This window comes from Elephas maximus, chromosome 7 (genome assembly GCF_024166365.1).
Source record: "Elephas maximus indicus isolate mEleMax1 chromosome 7, mEleMax1 primary haplotype, whole genome shotgun sequence".
Classification (NCBI taxonomy): Eukaryota; Metazoa; Chordata; class Mammalia; order Proboscidea; family Elephantidae; genus Elephas; species Elephas maximus.
The window spans coordinates 49639949-49659354 of NC_064825.1; positions in this window are offsets into that span (position 1 = coordinate 49639949).

Sequence of the window (19406 nt, forward strand, 5' to 3'; positions counted from 1 at the left end):
ATTTCTTGTAGCTTTGGTTTGGTTTTTGCAAAATCTCTAAGCTTGTGTTTATCTGTAAATATCTTAATTTCTCCTTCATATTTCAGAGAGAGTTTTGCTGGATATATGATCCTTGGCTGGCAGTTTTTCTCATTCAGTGCTCTGTATATGTCATCCCATTGCCTTCTTGCCTGCATGGTTTCTGCTGAGTAGCCTGAACTTATTCTTATTGATTCTCCCTTGAAGGAGACCTTTCTTTTCTCCCTGGCTGCTTTTAAAATTTTCTCTTTATCTTTGATTTTGGCAAGTTTGATGATAATATGTCTTGGTGTTTTTCTTTTTGGATCAATCTTAAATGGTGTTCGATGAGCATCTTGGATAGATATCCTTTCGTCTTCCATGATGTCAGGGAAGTTTTCTGTCAGGAGATCTTCAACTATTTTCTCTGTGTTTTCTGTCCTCCCTCCCTATTCTGAGACTCCAATCACATGCAAGTTATCTTTCTTGATAGAGTCCCACATGATTCTTAGGGTTTCTTCATTTTTTTAAATTCTTTTATCTGATTTTTTTTCAGCTGTGTTGGTGTTAATTCCCTGGTCCTCCAGATGTCCCAGTCTGCATTCTAATTGCTTGAGTCTGCTCCTCTGACTTCCTATTGCGTTGTCTAATTCTGTAATTTTATTGTTAATCTTTTGGATTTCTACATGCTGTCTCTCTATGGAGTCTTGCAACTTATTAATTTTTCCACTATGTTCTTGAATAATCTTTTTGAGTTCCTCACCTGTTTTGTCAGTGTGTTCCTTGGCTTTTTCTGCAGTTTGCCTTATTTCGTTTCTGAGGTCATCCCTGATGTCTTGAAGCATTCTATAAATTAGTTTTTTATATTCTGTATCTGATAATTCCAGGATTGTATGTTCATTTGGGAAAGATTTTAATTCTTTTGTTTGGGGGGTTGTAGAAGCTGTCATGGTCTGCTTGTTTATGTGGTTTGATATCAACTGCTGTCTCCGAGCCATCTATAGATATATTAGCAGTGCCATCTTTATTGTTGGAAGCAGAATCATCAACATCTCTAGGATTAACCAGACTTGAGAACCAATTTAGGAAACTCATCCTTACAATTTTGTTTCTATAGAACCACTCTTGGTTCTACAGGTCTTAGGCTGTGCTGTCTAGAGAAGCAAAACCAGTAAAGCATATAAATATATATACAGAGAGATTTATATCAAGGAAATGGCTCGTGTGATCGTAGAGGCTGGAATATCGCAAAATCCATGGATCAGGATAGAGGCTTCTCTCGATTCATGTAGCCACAGGGCTGGGAAACCCAATACTGGCAGGTCAGAGAGCAGGGCTCCTGCTCTCAGGCTCTGAAGATTGAGGAATACCAAGATTTGCAGATAAGCTGATAGCTCAAGTGCCAAGATCTGGAGGTCTGATGAATAGGAGGCTGTTGCAGGATCCAGTGTGAGCAAAAAGCCAGAACACCTGCTTATCTTTAGATGCAGGTCACGCCCCCACAGAAACTCCCTTTGAACTGATTGGCTGCTCACTGAAGAATCTATTATGGGAGTGATCACATGTAAACCCTGATAATCGTGGCCCAGCCAAGTTGACACACAATAGTAGCCATCACTATCACAGTCAGGTAAAATTTTGCTGAAGATCATTCAAAAGCAACTACAGCAGTGTATCAACAGCAAAGTGCCAGAATTGGAGCTGGCTTCAGAGAGGATGTAAAACCAGAGATATTATTGCTGATACCAGATTTATCTTGGCTGAATGCAGAGAATATCAGAGGGATGTTTCCTTGCATTTTATTGACTACATAAAGGCATTCTACTGTGTTGATCATAAGAAATTATGTATAATGTTACAAAGAATTTGAATCCCAGAACAGTTATTTGTGCTCATGAGGAACCTGTACACAGATCAAGAGGTAGTTGTTTGAACGGAACTAGGAGATATTGTGTGGTTAAAAGTCAAGAAAGTTGTGCATCAGGGTTGTATCTTTTCACCATACTTACTCAATCTGCGTGGTGAGCAAATAATCCAAGAAGCTGGAGTATATGAAGAAGAACGTGGCATCAGGATTGGAGGAAGACTCGTTAACAACTTGCAGTATGCAGATGACACAACCTCGCTTGCTGAAGTGAAGAAGACTTGAAGCACTTACTGGTGAAGATGAAAGACAACAGCCTTCAGCATGGATTACACATCAACAGACAGAAGACAAAACTCCTCACAATAGACCAATAAGGGACATCATGATAAAGAGAGAAAAGATTGAAGTTGTCAAGGATTTCATTTTATTTGAATCCACAATCAACACTCATGGACGCAGCAGTCAAGAATTCAAATGATGTGTTGCATTGAGCAAATCTGCTGCCAAAGATCTCTTTAAAGTGTTAAAAACAAAAGATATTTCTTTGAAGACTAAGGTGTGCCTGTCCCAAGCCATGGTGTTTTCAATTGCCTGATATGCGTTTGATAGCTGGACAAGAATTAGGAAGAACTGACAGCTTTGAATTTGACCAAAGGATTGTCGGCTTTGTTGTCTTTTCAAAGACTCAGCTATTGATTTTGTTGATTCTCTCAATTTTTTTCTACTCTCTATTTCATTTATTTCTCTTCTGATTATTATTATTTCCTTTCTTCTGGTGACTGTGGGCTTCTTTTGTTGTTCTCTATTTTTTCAAGTTGTAGGGCTAATGTTTTCATTTTTTCCTTTTGATTTGGTGCCTATTGATATAAATTGACCCCTAATCACGGCTTTTGAGGTGTCCCAAACGCTTTGGTATGATGTGTTTCCATTCTTATTTGATTCTAGGAATTTTTTGATTCCATCTTTGACTTCTACTACCCAGTGGTTTTAAGGAAGGTGTTACTTTGTTTCCATGTATTTGATTTTTGTCCCTTGCCCTTCCTGGTATTAGTTTCTACTTTTATGGCATTGTGATCAGAGGAGATGCTTTGTATGATCTCAATGTTTTGGATTTTGTTGAGGGTTGACTTGTGGCCTAGGATGTGGTCTATTCTGGAGAAAGGTCCACGTGCATTGTAAAAGAATGCATAATTTGCTGCTTAGAGTGTTCTGTATATGTGTATAAGGTCCAGATGATTGATTGTGGCCTTTAGATCTTCTGTATCTGTATTCTGAGTTTCTTCCTAGATGTTCTGTCATTTTTGAAGAGTGATGTGTTTCAGTCTCTTACTATTATTGCGGAACTGTTGATTTCCCTTTTCAGTGCTTTTAGAGTTTGTTTTATGTATTTTGGAGCCCTGTGGTTGGGTGCAGACATATTTCTTATGGTTATGTCTTCATGTTGGATTGTCTCTTTAATCATTATCTAAAGTCCTTCCTTGTCTTTCCTGATTAATTTTGCCTTAAAGTATATTTTTCCTGAGATTAGTATTGCCACTTCTGCTCTTTTTTGGTTGCTGTTTGCTTGATATATATTTTCCATCCTTTGATTTTTAAGGTATTTATGTCATTGTGTTTAAGGTGTGTCTCTTGCAGACAGCATATTCAGGGATCCTGCTTTTTTTTTTTTTTTTACCCATTCTGTCATTCTCTGTGTCTTTATGGGTGCGTTTAAGCCATTTACATTCTGTGTGATTATCAACGGGTGTGAATTTATTGCTGTCATTTTGCAGTGCTTTTTTTTGTGGTGCTGATGTTTTCTTTGTTCCTCTCACTGTTTTGTGCTGAGTTCCTTTTGTTTGTGGATTTTCTTTTAGTTTCTTTCACCACTGTAGATTTTATGTTTCCTGAGACTTTATGTTTTTCTTCTTTATTTTGACGGTCCTGGGATGTGGCTTGGGTCCCCTTAGGGCAGTGGGGTAGAGGAGAGTGTTAGGAGGGGGATGAAAACAGGGACGTAAGGGGCTATATGGTAGAAGGCAATAGGATGGGATAGTACTGTGTTTCCCTACAGTTGGGGCTGTGGAGATATGGCCGTTATAGTGCTCTTCACTAGGGGGGCGGGGTTGTAGGAGTGTGTTTCGCTGGTTATCGGGTGAGAGAAGCTGGGCTCCTCCGTGAGTTACAGAGAGCAAACATGGTCTTGCTTAGCCCTGGGTGTGTCTGTGACAAACCTCTACCTTCTATTGGGAATTCCATGGAGGTGCGTTTCTGCATGCGCGGTTGTTGGTTTTATTCAAAGATGACCGGGCCATGTCATGCCCTTTGGCCAGAAACCTCCACTATGTATCTCTATTCCTTTCCTGCTTACTATCAGTTTCTTCTTCTCATTAGTGACTTCTGATCTGATACTTTATCCCTTCATATAAGGTTCAGGGCTCCAGGATTAACATCGGTATGTATTTTACTTAGCTGTTCAGGTCTTTGATTTAGTGGGATGCCTTAGGGTGTCTGAATAATCTGCCATCTTGGCTCTGCACCCGTATACTCTTTACTTTTAATGTAATTATTGATATCATTGGATTAAAATCTACCATCTTATTGGTTGGTTTCCTATTTTTCACATAAAAAAATAGACACTTTACGTATTCCTTTAGCTTTTGTATTTTTTTGCGATTCCATTTTATCTCTGTTATTATTTATTATACCTCTTTTCTAAAATGTTTTAATTGTTAGAGCTTATAATATCCATGTTACTTATCACAGTTTACCTTAAAATAATGTTATAACAGTGCAAATAATGTGAACAAACTTACAAAAACATACTTCCGATTTTTCTCTTTCTTTCTTCATGCTGTTATCATATGTCTTACTTGTAGTGTACTATACACCTCACGATACATTGTTAGTATTTTTGCACTAGATAATCGATTTCTTTTTGGAACATTTAAGGACAAGTAAGAGAATGTCTTTTGCATTTACCTTCATTTATGCCATTTCTGGTGCTCTTTACAACCTTGTGTGGACCCAAGTTTCTATTTGGTATCATGCTCCCATTTGAAGAACTTCCTTAAGATTTCTTGTAATCTACTGCTGAAAATGAACGATCTGAACATCTCTTTTTTTAGAAAATCTTTATTTTGCCTTAGTTGTGGAACTGTGTTTGCTGGTTATAGAAGTCTAAACTTGAGCTTTTTCTATTGGAGTTTGAAAGCGGTTACTCCATTGTCTTAGGGTTGCACAGTTTCTGATGAGTATTCTGGTATAGCTCCTATTTTTGTTTCTCATGACATAAAGAGTTTTTTTCCCTTGTTGTCCTCAACATTTTCACTTTATCTTTGATTTCCACCATTTTGATGACGGTGTTGTTTCAAAATTTAACATGTTTGGAATTCTCTGAGTTTTCTGATTCTGTGTTTTAATGGGTTTCGAAAATTATGGCCATTGTCTCTTTAAGCAGACATTCTGATTGATTCTCTCTTCTACTTTTGAGAAAGAGATCACGTATGTGAGATTCTTTCATGTTGTCTCAAAGCTTGTGGATGTTCTGTGCTTTTCTTTTTCTTTTGTTCTTCTTGTCTTTTTATTCCTTTATCTTTTTGTGTTTGAGTCTGAATTCTTTCTGTGGCATTCTCTTCAAATTCACTGATTCTTTCCTCAGCTGTGGTTTTTCTGATGAGTCCATCATAGAAGTTCTTCACCTCAAATATTGTGTTGTTTTATTTCTGTTGTTTCTCTTAGAGATTCTAATTCTCTTCAAATTATTTGTCTGTTCATCTATGTTGTCCAAATTTTCTTCTCAATCTTTTATCATACTAATTATAATCATTTCAATGTCCTTCTTTCACCATGCCAACAATTGGACCATTGCTCCTTCTAGTTCTAGTGATTAATCTCTTGACAGCAGGGTGGCACTCTTTTTTTGTGTGTATGTCTTGTCATTTTTTTTCTAATGTTGGGCATTGTGTGAGAAAGAGATAGAGACTGAGGTTAATAGTGCCGATGCGTAGAAGTGTACATTCCTCTTCTGTGCACCCTGTTAGTGTGAGGATTTGGTCAATCTAGTCAAGAGCTGTCCTAGATTGGTCTTTGTTGTTCTTATCATTACTTTCAGTGCACGACAGACTGCAAATTCTTTTTCTGGCAGGTTCCTGTTGTCTTGTGCTTGTGAGGATGTCAGGGCTGCTGGATAGCTTTACTTTGTCTTTATCTCCTCACCAGCTTTCAGCCATCCCTTCATGACTACACCACATAAGAGGTATCTCTTCAGGAGACTGCTCCTTTCTCATCAGTGCATTACTTCTGCTTGTTTTTCAGTGCTACGTTATGGTTGAGACAAAGGATATATTTCACCCACATTTGAATGTATAGTGAAATGAATGAGAAGAATTTATCAAAGGAATGTGAGCTGAATTACAAATGCACATTTTCCTCATATGAAATGAGACTTAAGTCTTCACGCAGAAAAGGTGTAGTAAATCTCAACTAAGATTAAAAAAAAGATCCCATTTCCATATATCATTGTGAAAATTCATAGTGCCAAGTATAAAGAAAAACGACTCTACTTTCCGAGAGGAGGCAAAAAAAAAAAACCACCCAAATCTAAACCTGTTGCTGTCAAGGTGGTTCTGATGCATGGCAACACCATGGATTGTAGAGTAAAACTGCTTTATTGGGTTTCCTCACCTTTATTTCTATGGAAGAAGATCACCAGTCCTTTGGTCTGTGGCAATTTTTGGTGCGTTCATAGCATCAACCTTTAGGTTACCAGTTGAGCACAAAGGTTTCTGCCACACCGGGATGTTTTCTGGAGAGACAGAACAGATAAAGTGTAAAGAAATGAGAATAAAATCAACATTTTTCTCAGTAGCAGCCCTGGAATCTGACATCACTGGAGTAATGTAATTGACATTCTCATGAGGTCTTGCAGGTTTTTAGATGACAGAGGAAAGGTGTCAAAGATTGCATTATGTTCCCCCAAAGTATGTGTCAACTTGGCTAGTCCAAGATTCTCAGTATAGTGTAATTGTCCTTCATTTTGTGATTTGATGTAATTGTCTTCCATTTTGTGGTATTGTACAATTATCCTCCATTTTATGTTTTGCAAATCCTGGACCTCTATGTGTTGATAGGGCAGGATTAGAGTAGGGTATCCTGTTATTAAAGGGTATGACTCAAGTCATAGACTTAACCATGTCACAACTTTACTCAAATCTTGCCCTTACTCAAGTCATAGCCTTAAATCCCTGTCTTACGAAGTGATGCCCTTGTTTGAATCACAACTTTTATCTTCAAAGAGATAAAAGGAGAGAGAACTGAGATACAGGAGAGGTAGTACATTTGTTTTTTTGTGTGTGTGAGTTAGAATTTTATTCTACATTTTTTCTAGTTCTTTCTGAGTCCTTCTAATGTGATCCCTGTCAGAGCAGTCAGTGGTAGAAGGCTTTAAATCTTTACAGAAGTAGACTGTTGCACCTCTTCCCCCAGAGCATCTAGTGGGTTCGAACAGCTAATCTTTTTGTTAAGAGTCAAGCACTTCAGGAGGACAGGCCAAGACGGGAGAGTAGTCCTACGCTTCTGGTGGTATCTCTTACAACAAAGACCCCCAAAAAGAAATGAAACAATTATACATGTGACAAGCTAGGAAGCTTGAAAGTCAAGGGAAAGGTCAAGAATCAGAGTGAGTTGCGGGGGAGGGAGAGATGGTTCAGAAGCAGCAAGGAGTTGCCAGACCTGACTCAGCAGGAACTGGTGCCTCTCAGCACCGACCCCCTGATGTGACCACAGTGGGGCTGGCAGTAGCATTTGGGACACAGTTACTTCAGTGAAAGAAGGTAAGCAAAGTGGCACTGGTACTACTGGGGTGTGGCCAGTGGTAGTGGTTGGGAAAGTTTCCATAGGCACAGAGACAGCGGCACAGAATCTAGTCATGCCTCTGGAGTGAGGAGAAAGGAGTGGTCTTAGCATAAGTGATTTTGTCTAATATACTTCGTGGATCTACTATCCGATCCCTCCTCCCTTTGTCCCGAGCTTGCTTCAGTGACAGTCGAATTCCCTAGGCCTGAGAGAAGCCCTGCCATGCACCGTAATCCACCCTCCAGGCCTTGGAGAAGGAAGAAATTAAAAAATAGGGAAAAAATAATCTGCCGGCTCCCCTAAACTGGCAACTTAGGGCAGAAGTGGCTCCTGTCCATGTACTAGTGGTCCACAGATTCTGAGTTCTTTTCACACTTGCAGTGATCCAATAGGCCCCATTTCATCATCTAGGCCCTTGTTGTTATTTTGCAAGGGTGTATGTGCCTGAGATCTGACTTCAACTTTTGCTGCTGTGCAGAGGAGAAGTGGGTTTTTGATATTTGACACCACTCTGCCTATTCAGCAGGATCTTCACCTACCTACATCAGGGGCCTGAGGGCTGGTGGCTCCACCCACACCACCTAGCCACCTAGACAGAGGTCCAAGGATATGTGATGCCTCCCAGTCCTTACAGTTAAAACCATTGGGTGCATATGGTATGGCTTCAGATCCCAAGCACTTATGTGCTCTAGAGAACAGAGACCCACTTTCCCTAAAGACACTTGGGGGAAGTTTTCCAACACTCTGCCTTGCTCAGAGTGTGACCCCCTGCTGCAAGAAGAAACCTGTGCATACACAAATCACCACTGCTCCTCTAAGATCGAAGGTGAGAGCCTGTACCACACCCTTGGTCACCGGCTACCTGGACACCTGAGCTGAATCTATACAAGAATAGTGAATGGAATCCCAGGCTCACATACCTGGTAACAGCTCTAGCCATGAGGTGAAGGACATTATAGCTTTAAAGTCTCCAATAATGTAGTTAGCTCACACGTGCGGCCTTTTCGGGCATATCAAAAAAATTAAAAAATCATGAAGCAAGGACACAGTAAGGGAACATAAAATAAATTAATACAATAGCTTATAGATAGCTCAGAGACAACAGTTGATATGAAATCACACAAAGTAGCAGAGAATGATCGCTTCAATAAACTCCCAAAACAAAGATTCAAGGAATCTTCTGGATGAAGATAGACTCCTGGAATTACTAGGCGTAGAATACAAAAGATTAATATACAGAACTTTTCAAAAGGTCAGAAGGAGATCAAGCAAAATGCAGAACAAGCTAAGGAACACACAGATAAAGCAATTGAAGAAATTAGGAAGGTTATTCAAGAGCATAATGAAAAATTTAACAGGCTGAAAAAATCCATAGAGAGACAGCTATCAGAAACTCAGGAAATTAACAATATAATTTCAGAATTAGACAACTCAATAGACACCCAGAGAGCAGAACTGTGGAATTGGAAGTCAGAGTTAGTGAGATAGAGGATAAGACACTTGGCACCAATATAGCCAAAGAAAAATCTGATAAAAGAATTAAGAAAAATGAAGAAACCCTAGAATCATATGAGACTCTATCAAGAGAAATAACCTGTGAGTGATTGGAGCACTAGAACAGGAAGGGAAAACAGAAAAAACAGAGAGAAGTGTTGAAGATCTGTTTGCAGAAAACCTCCCTGATAACACAAAAGATGAGAAGATATCTACCCAAGATGCTCATCAAACCCCATACAAGGTAGATCCCCAAAAGAAGTCACCAAGACATATTGTAAAGAGTTGAGCACTTTAACCACTGTGCTGCCAGGGCTCCTCAGCCCTCCCCCTACAGTTCTCTGATTGCCAGGGAGACTGCTGTTCTCACCCAAAAAGGTACTGGAGATTCTTTCTATGGAGAAAATGACCCCTGCAAAATGAGAGAACTGCAAATACAACTACAAATCTAGGGCTCCCTCCCTGCAAAAGTCATCTTTGCTGGCCTTCCCACAGTATAGACCACCAATCACAAAGCCCTGTCCTTTCTCATAGAGCTTCTAGTCAGCTTTCTAGTACCTCATTATTAAAGTTCGAAAGCTGAGTTATATTTTAGGAAATCCTTCTACAACAGAGCAAACCAAAATCAACACGTTTTTTAAAAAGTAACTTAGATAAAGAGAAATCTAAAACCATCTTCTAAAAATTACTAATATATTGAGAGATAATCATAAATATTTTTAATTAATAGCAAATGGAAGATACAGTTGGTCAAAACCACCAGACATTAAAAAAAAAAAATGAAGAAAAACCTGATGTGATGGACAACAGAGAAAGTCAATGTACTGGAGTCAGACTTGCCTCGTCTCTTTCTCTCACAACCCACATCCTGTCCATTAATAAATCTGTGAACTTTACCTTCAGAACCTACCCAGCCTTGGTCCTATCACAACCTCCAGTGCTACCTCTGGTATACCACCAACATCCTTCACCTGCAATGCTGCAATAGCCTCCTAGTCTCCCAGATTCCTGGCTACCTCACCTTCCATCCCAGCCATAGTTCATTCCTCACATCTGCAGCCACAGTGCTTCTTTTGAAAGATGTGCAGACCAGGTCATTCCTCTGCTGAACACCTCTCATTGGTTCTGAATTTTCCTCAGAGTGAAGCTGAAATCTTTACAGAGCTCTGCTGCAAGACAATACCAGTTCTGGGTTCCCTTTACCTCTCTGATCTAATCTTGTCTCCCCTCACTTCAACAGATCTCAGCCTCCTTGCTGTTCTTCAAAACCCCCAGCAAAATAGTCCTTCAGAAGTTTTGCACTTTCTGTTCTGCCTGCCTTGAAAACTTTACCCAGGTAGCCTCCAGCCTCACTCCCCTCGTGTCCTTAGTTCTCTGAAGAGATATCACCTTTTCGATGACATCTACTCCATGAAACTATAGCAAGATAACATCATTTGTGCTAGTCTTTGTCCGTTATACTAAGGAATCCCATGAAATGCATTATGCCAACCTCAGTTACATCTATGTGGTAAAGCAAACAAACAAACAAACAAAAAAAACAAACACAGTGTCCTCAAGCATATCTGGTAAAGTAGTAGATAATATACCAAAACAGAGATAATTTTCAAGACTTCCTTTCACTGAGAATTAAAAAGTAGTATCAATTACGAGCTCAAGGAAGCCATAACATTTGTACATTTATGCTTTCAATATCACATAGCATTATTAAGAAAACAATTTTTAAAAAGTACTAAAAATTCACCCATATTCTTTAGCCATTTTAGGCTGTTTTAGGGATCTGAAAGTTGGTGTTGTAGCCAACCTCCATGAGGCCCCCAGTGATCCTCACCTTATGTGTAGAACACAGATAGTGGGTTTGGTTTGGGGTTTCAGTTTGAAATATGCCCTAATTGGCGTACTGAGCAACATATGGGAGCAGACAGGGTTTCAGTGTTCCTCTAAGTGAGGAAGTTGTTGACATTCCCTGGAGAAAAGTGACAGGCAGAATGAAGCCTTGGCATTAGGTCAGATAAGACTTGTGAGAAGTGTGTAGGAAACCTGCCACCGGGTCTTAGAGATCCAAACCCAGTCTGTTTCAAGTGTTTCAAAATTGTGACAACAGGCATCCTTTTCTTTAATGATTTGAATGACTGAAGATAATGAACAGAAGAAAGAATGTGGTGTTGCTCATGCGGGCACTGCCTCCTTGGAAAGAATCTAAAGCTTTAAAAGACTTACGTTAGAAGGAAAAGCATTCCTATGTTGTAATTCTCTTAAGAAATTGCTCTGAACTTTCAGTAAAGAAATTCACCTATATAGGTGATGCAGAGGCCCTGTAGAGCCATCTGGGCTCCATGCAGAAGGTGTCAGCTCACTGAGTGCAGTGGGATTCGGAGTTGCATGTGAGGAACAGAGGTATCAGAGTGGGAAGCATAGTGAAGCGGGGGCTACAGGGAAAGGATTAGGAGAGGATCCACAAATGAGCTGGGATATGAGAGAGAGAATATGAAGGTTGATTATTTCAAGGATTTCTGCCCTCTAACAAAAGTGATACAAAGGAAGGAAGGAAGGAAGGAAGGAAGGAAGGAAGGAAGGAAGGAAGGAAGGAAGGAAGGAAGGAAGGAAGGAAGGAAGGAAGGAAGGAAGGAAGGAAGGAAGGAAGGAAGGAAGGAAGGAAGGAAGGAAGGAAGAAAGAAAGAAAGAAAGAAAGAAAGAAAGAAAGAAAGAAAGAAAGAAAGAAAGAAAGAAAGAAAGAAAGAAAGAAAGAAAGAAAGAAAGAAAGAAAGAAAGAAAGAAAGAAAGAAAGAAAGAAAGAAAGAAAGAAAGAAAGAAAGAAAGAAAGAAAGAAAGAAAGAAAGGGAGAATCTATACACTTGAGTTCCTTCTGTATAAAGGGAATAATTATTTTTCCCTGTGAAATTTCTTGAGTCATTTTGTGTAGAGGTCGTCTGATGGTCTAAGCACTATTGCCAATGTGACGTAGGTAGTGCCCTAGTGCTATACCTACTCTGATCCTGAGAATGGCTGTTAAATAGAAATGTGAGGATTAGCTTATACGGTAGAAGCAGGTTTCTTTTTCTGGTAAATAAAAATATCAAAATCCTAATTAAACTTTATTACTTATACACCATTTTCAATTATATGTTTATTTTTCAGTACTTCAAGGAATTTCCTTAAATTCAGTTGCATCCACAACTGTTCAGCAACTATGAAAATAATTAGAATACCAAGAAATTGAATCATAAGTTTTATTTTGAGCAGTCACTCCATATGCAAGCAGGGTGATCATTATTTTCTACAAACAAGTGGCTCAAAATAGACTAGTTACAATCGTGAAAAACCAAATATTTCAATTAGTTGAAAAGAATAATAATTGTTTTTTCACGATTTAATGTACGATTTGCAAATAGAAGGAGTGTGAGTCTCCCAGCATGGAGAACATGATCTAAGGAGTTAGAGCTAGGTACATGATAAGGACAAAGAAAGACATTGTTGTGCATAATAAAAGGAGGAAAATTAAGGTTCCAGAAAATCTGTGGTCTCCAGGGTTCTAGAGGAATGAGAAAGCTGGAGAAACTAGAGAAGAGCCTTGAGTGGGAGGTGGCCAAGCAATGTGGCAGTATGAAAACCTCCTGTTTAATGCTCAGCTTTTCAAAAGTTCTTGTACTCTTAAATGCCTATTTTAGTTTGGTGGCCAAGGGGTGAATAGAGAAAAGGAGCTAAATTTCCTGGGTGAAGTTGTGATGAGGGAAACTAAACCCTTTGCAGTTGAGTTGATTCCAACTCATAACGGCTCCACAGGACAGAGCAGAAATATGTCTAGGATTTCCAAGCTGTAAATCTTCAATGGAAGCCGATTGCCAATCTTTCTTCTGGAGTGCTGAAAAGTGGGGTCAAACTGCTGACGTTTTGGTTGTGAGCTGAGCTCTTAAGCACTGTGCAACCAGAGCTCCATTGATGGAAGCTTGGGAAAGTGAAATGCCTGTGAGGTCAAGAGACCACGGAAAGAAATATTTAGAGCCCCAAATGAGTGTACAAGTATAAGTGATGTATACATTCACCTTATGGATGTGGATATTCATAATCCTTCAGAAGACTTCCTGGTTAGAGGCAAGCAGGTGGATACCAAAAGAGCTTGGATTAGTATGAGATTTCCATTCCGTTCCAGCTGCAGACACAGGACCCATTAGAGTTGGGCAGGTTCCCATAAAGGGAGCCCAGCTGGAGGACAGATGTTACCAGAAATGAGTGGCTTACTTAGGCAGTATAGAGCCAAGGACTGGGAAGAAAGATTTTAAATTGTGCTGCACCTCTCTACAAAGCCTTGCTGAACATACAGGCTTCTGATGCTGAGAGGCAAAGAAGAAAGGGTGAGAAGTCTCCCAAGGAAACATGAGGGCTGCTGGGCCTTCTAGGTCAAAATTTCCTATATATATGCACACACTATGAACACACTATGCACACATAGGAAAGAGAAAAGGCCTCTGAAAATGTGCTGTGACCCTAGTGACTCTTGCCAAGAGTAGTACAAGAAGGTGCTATTGAACTGGGAAATAGATAAAAGATCCATTTCTGGCAAGGGATGAATATGATTTCAGCCTTGGGAAGGGTAGGACAGAATTGTCAACATTAAGGTATTAATGTTGTGAAATGACATTTGTTTGTCTGTGAAACAAGTATATAACTGTAAACTTCCAAGCATGTTATGTGAAGTGTTGTGATTTGGTACCTTCGAGTTGATTTTTGATTTGTAGAGACCCGATGGGAAAGAGCAGAATTGTCCCATAGTATTTTCTAGTCTCTAACACTACAGGAGCAGATCATCAGTTCTTCCTCCCACAGCAATGACGTGTGGGTAATGATGACCAAGCTGGTAAGGATGACCAGCTGAGTGCTTAACCATTGGAGCACCAGGGCTCCTTATTCAAGGGTTAGAGGAGAGGTAACTGATTTAGCAGCATAGAAGAAAGGAAAAGTAAGTGTTTATGCAGGGGGATAGCAGGAAGAATCATGCTGGTGTACTTAAGTACAACCAGAAGAAGGTGAAAGTTATGTCGATTATACCTCCAACAAGATTGGCTATAAGTATGTATAAGAACAAGTAAGACCTCTGGTCCCCCTCTCCTGAGTTCCGACCCTCCTATAGAATTACCAGCCACCCCCATTCCAATCATCTAGGTACTCACCCCATCTGTACTCCCTTTGGGGAAGGAAGGTATATTCTTTGGGAAATTAAACCAGAGAGGCTTGAGGTAGGGAACACTAGGTACAGGATTATACACATTACACCTGTTGCTGTTGAGTCAATTCTCAGTTATAGTGACCCTATGGGACAGAGTACAACTGCCCCAGAGCGAGGTACAGGATTAAGGTAGTGGAGGTGAGGTAGGTGTCAGACTACTATGTGGATATGAAGTAAAAGTCAGAATGCTGAATGATGAGACCTCTAGTTCTCTTCTTTTTTCAGCTTCCAGAAGACTGGTAGTCAGGCTCTGCCAACTCCTTCCTAGCTAAGCAAGAGATTAGAAGATTTTTCTCTGAAAATTTTGGTTCTAGAAAAAGACCTACGGATTTTGATATTTAGGAAAACCAAAAAAATGTTGTTTGTCCAGTTGGCCTCCATTATCTAAAGTAAGCTTCATGTATTCATGACCCACCTCCTTGCCTATGCACACAGGGCTTGCAGTGGCTTCTTAGAATCTCTATCTGAAATGTGAACACAGAGCCAATGTCACTAGTTATGTAGGAAAATTTCCGATATGAAGGAGAAACATAAACTGATACGAAGAAATGCCATGGAGGGAATAGAAACAACACAGGGAAGAGATAAAAACGTTTATATATGATATCCTTAGTGATAAAATTTCCACCCACCAGGGATAAATAGACGATACTAAGAGTTTACAGAGAGAAAACAGTATGGTTAAGAGCTACAGCTGCTAACCAAAGGAATGGCAGTTCAAATCGTCCAGCCATTCCTTGGAAATCCTACGGGCAGTTGTACTCTGTCCTTCGGGGTTGCTATGTTTTGGAATTGACTAAGTGGCAACGTGTTTGTTTTGGTTTATAGTAAGGATCAGGAGAAAAACAAAACAGACAAATAAAGAACAACAAAAAACAATAGTGTTAAAGTTCTCAAAAGCAAAGTGAGAAAGTAGAAGAAAATAGAGAATTAACAATAAAACAATAATTAAAAATGATTTTCGGAGAAGGGGCCAAGATGGTGGACTAGGTAGACGCTACCTCGGGTCCCTCTTGCAACAAAGACTCGGAAAAAGAAGTGAATCGATCACATACATAGCAATCTACGAACCCTGAACAACAAACACAGATTTAGAGACGGAGAACGAACAAATACGGGGAAGCAGTGATTGTTTTCAGAGCCTGGAGACAGCGTACCAGTCAGCGGATTTTCTGGAAAAACTAGTTTCCCAGTGATGGCTGGGAGACAGCAGTCCATATCAAACCACATAAAGAAGCAGACCATGACAGCTTGTCCAATCCCCCAAACAAAAGAATCTAAATCTTTCCCAAATGAAGATACAATCCTGGAATTGCCAGATGCAGAATATAAAAAACTAATTTACAGAATGCTTCAAGACATCACAAACGAAATAAGGCAAACTGCAGAAAAAGCCAAGGAACACACTGATAAAACTGTTGAAGAACTCAAAAAGATTATTCAAGAACATAGTGGAAAAATTAATAAGTTGCAAGACTCCATAGAGAGACAGCATGTAGAAATCCAAAAGATTAACAATAAAATTACAGAATTAGACAACGCAATAGGAAGTCAGAGGAGCAGACTCGAGCAATTAGAATGCAGACTGGGACATCTGAAGGACCAGGGAATCAATACCAACGTAGCTGAAAAAAAATCAGATAAAAGAATTAAAAAAATGAAGAAACCCTAAGAATCATGTGGGACTCTATCAAGAAGGATAACTTGCGGGTGATTGGAGTCCCAGAACAGGGAGCGGGGACAGAAAACACAGGGAAAATAGTTGAAGAACTCCTGACAGAAAACTTCCCTGACATCATGGAAGACGAAAGGATATCTATCCAAGATGCTCATCGAACCCCATTTAAGATTGATCCAAAAAGAAAAGCACCAAGAGATATTATCATCAAACTCGCCAAAACCAAAGATAAACAGAAAATTTTAAAAGCAGCCAGGGAGAAAAGAAAGGTTTCCTTCAAGGGAGAATCTATAAGAATAAGTTCAGACTACTCAGCAGAAACCATGCAGACAAGAAGGGAATGGGACGATATATACAGAGCACTGAAGAGAAAAACTGCCAGCCAAGGATCATATATCCAGCAAAACTCTCTCTGAAATATGAAGGCAAAATTAAGATATTTACAGATAAACACAAGTTTAGAGAATTTGCAAAAACCAAACCAAAGCTACAAGAAATACAAAAGGATATTGTTTGGTCAGAAAACCAATAATATCAGATACCAGCACAACACAAGGTCACAAAACAGAACATCCTGATATCAACTCAAATAGGGAAATCACAAAAACAAACAAACAAAGATTAATTAAAAGAAAAAAATCCACATAACGGAATCATGGAAGTCAATAAATAGGTAAAAGATCACAACAATCAAAAAGATGGACTAAATTCAGGAGGCATTGAACTGCCATATGGAGAGTGATACAAGACGATATAGAATAATACAAGTTAGGTTTTTACTTAGAAAAATAGGGGTAAATAATAAGGTAACCACAAAAAGCTATAACAACTCCATAACTCAAGATAAAAGCCAAGAAAAACGTAACGACTCAACTAACATAAAATCAAACACTATGAAAATGAGGATCTCACAATTTACTGAGAAAAAGTCTCAGCACAAAAAAGTAAGTGGAAAAGTGAAATTGCCAACAACACACATAAAAAGGCATCAAAATGACAACACTAAACACTTATTTATCTATAATTGTGCTGAATGTAAATGGACTAAATGCACCAATAAAGAGACAGAGAGTCACGGACTGGATAAAGAAACACGATCCATCTATATGCTGCCTACAAGAGACACACCTTAGACTTAGAGACACAAACAAACTAAAACTCAAAGGATGGAAAAAAATATATCAAGCAAACAATAAGCAAAAAAGAAGAGGAGTAGCAATATTAATTTCTGACAAAATAGACTTTAGACTTAAATCCACCACAAAGGATAAAGAAGGACACTAATGATAAAAGGGACAATTGATGAGGAAGACATAACCATATTAAATATTTATGCACCCAATGACAGGGCTGTAAGATACATAAATCAAATTTTAACAGAATTGAAAAGTGAGATAGACACCTCCACAATTATAGTAGGAGACTTCAACACACCACTTTTGGAGAAGGACAGGACATCCAGTAAGAAGCTCAATAGAGACACGGAAGACCTACTTACGACAATCAACCAACTTGACCTCATTGACTTATACAGAACTCTCCACCCAACTGCTGCAAAGTATACTTTTTTTTCTAGCGCACATGGAACATTCTCTAGAATAGACCACATATTAGGTCATAAAACAAACCTTTGCAGAATCCAAAACATCGAAATATTACAAAGCATCTTCTCAGACCACAAGGCAATAAAACTAGAAATAAATAACAGAAAAACTAGGGAAAAGAAATCAAACACTTGGAAAAGGAACAATACCCTCCTGAAAAAAGACTGGGTTATAGAAGACATCAAGGAGGGAATAAGGAAATTCATAGAATGCAACGAGAATGAAAATACTTCCTATCAAAACCTCTGGGACACAGCAAAAGCAGTGCTCAGAGGCCAATTTATATCGATAAATGCACACATACAAAAAGAAGAGCCAAAATCAGAGAACTGTCCCTACAACTTGAACAAATAGAAAGTGAGCAACAAAAGAATCCATAGGCACCAGAAGAAAACAAATAATAAAAATTAGAGCTGAACTAAATGAATTAGAGAACAGAAAAACAATTGAAAGAATTAACAAAGCCAAAAGCTGGTTCTTTGAAAAAATTAACAAAATTGATAAACCATTGGCTAGACTGACTAAAGAAATACAGGAAAGGAAACAAAAAACCCAAATAAGAAACGAGATGGGCCACATCACAACAGAACCAAATGAAATTAAAAGAATCATTTCAGAATATTATGAAAAATTGTACTCTAACAAATTTGCAAACCTAGAAGAAATGCATGAATTCCTGGAAAAACACTACCTACCTAAACTAACACCTTCAGAAGTAGAACAACTAAATAGACCCATAACAAAAAAAGAGATTGAAACGGTAATCAAAAAACTCCCAACAAAAAAAAGCCCTGGCCCGGACGGCTTCACTGCAGAGTTCTACCAAACTTTCAGAGAAGAGTTAACCACACTACTACTGAAGGTATTTCAAAGCATGGAAAATGACGGAATACTACCCAACTCATTCTATGAAGCCACCATCTCCCTGATACCAAAACCAGGTAAAGACATTACAAAAAAAGAAAATTACACACCTATATCCCTCATGAACATAGATGCAAAAATCCTCAACAAAATTCTAGCCAATAGAATCCAACAACACATCAAAAAAATAATTCACCATGATCAAGTGGGATTTATACCAGGTATGCAAGGCTGGTTTAATATCAGAAAAACCATTAATGTAATCCATCACGTAAATAAAACAAAAGACAAAAACCATATGATCTTATCAATTGATGCAGAAAAGGCATTTGACAAAGTCCAACACCCATTTATGATAAGAACTCTTACCAAATTAGGAATTGAAGGAAAATTCCTCAACATAATAAAGGACATCTATGCAAAGCCAACAGCCAATATCACTCTAAATGGAGAGAACCTGAAAGCATTTCCCTTGAGAACAGGAACCAGACAAGGATGCCCTTTATCACTGCTCTTATTCAACATTGTGCTAGAAGTCCTAGCCAGAGCAATTAGGCTAAACAAAGAAATAAAAGGTATCCGGATTGGCAAGGAGGAAGTAAATTTATCACTATTTGCAGATGACATGATCTTATACACAGAAAACCGTAAGGAATCCTCCAGAAAACTACTGAAACTAATAGAAGAGGTTGGCAGAGTCTCAGGTTATAAAATAAACATACAAAAATCACTTGCATTCCTCTACATCAACAAAAAGAACACCGAAGAGGAAGTAACCAAATCAATACCATTCACAGTAGCCCCCAAGAAGATAAAATACTTAGGGATAAATCTTACCAAGGT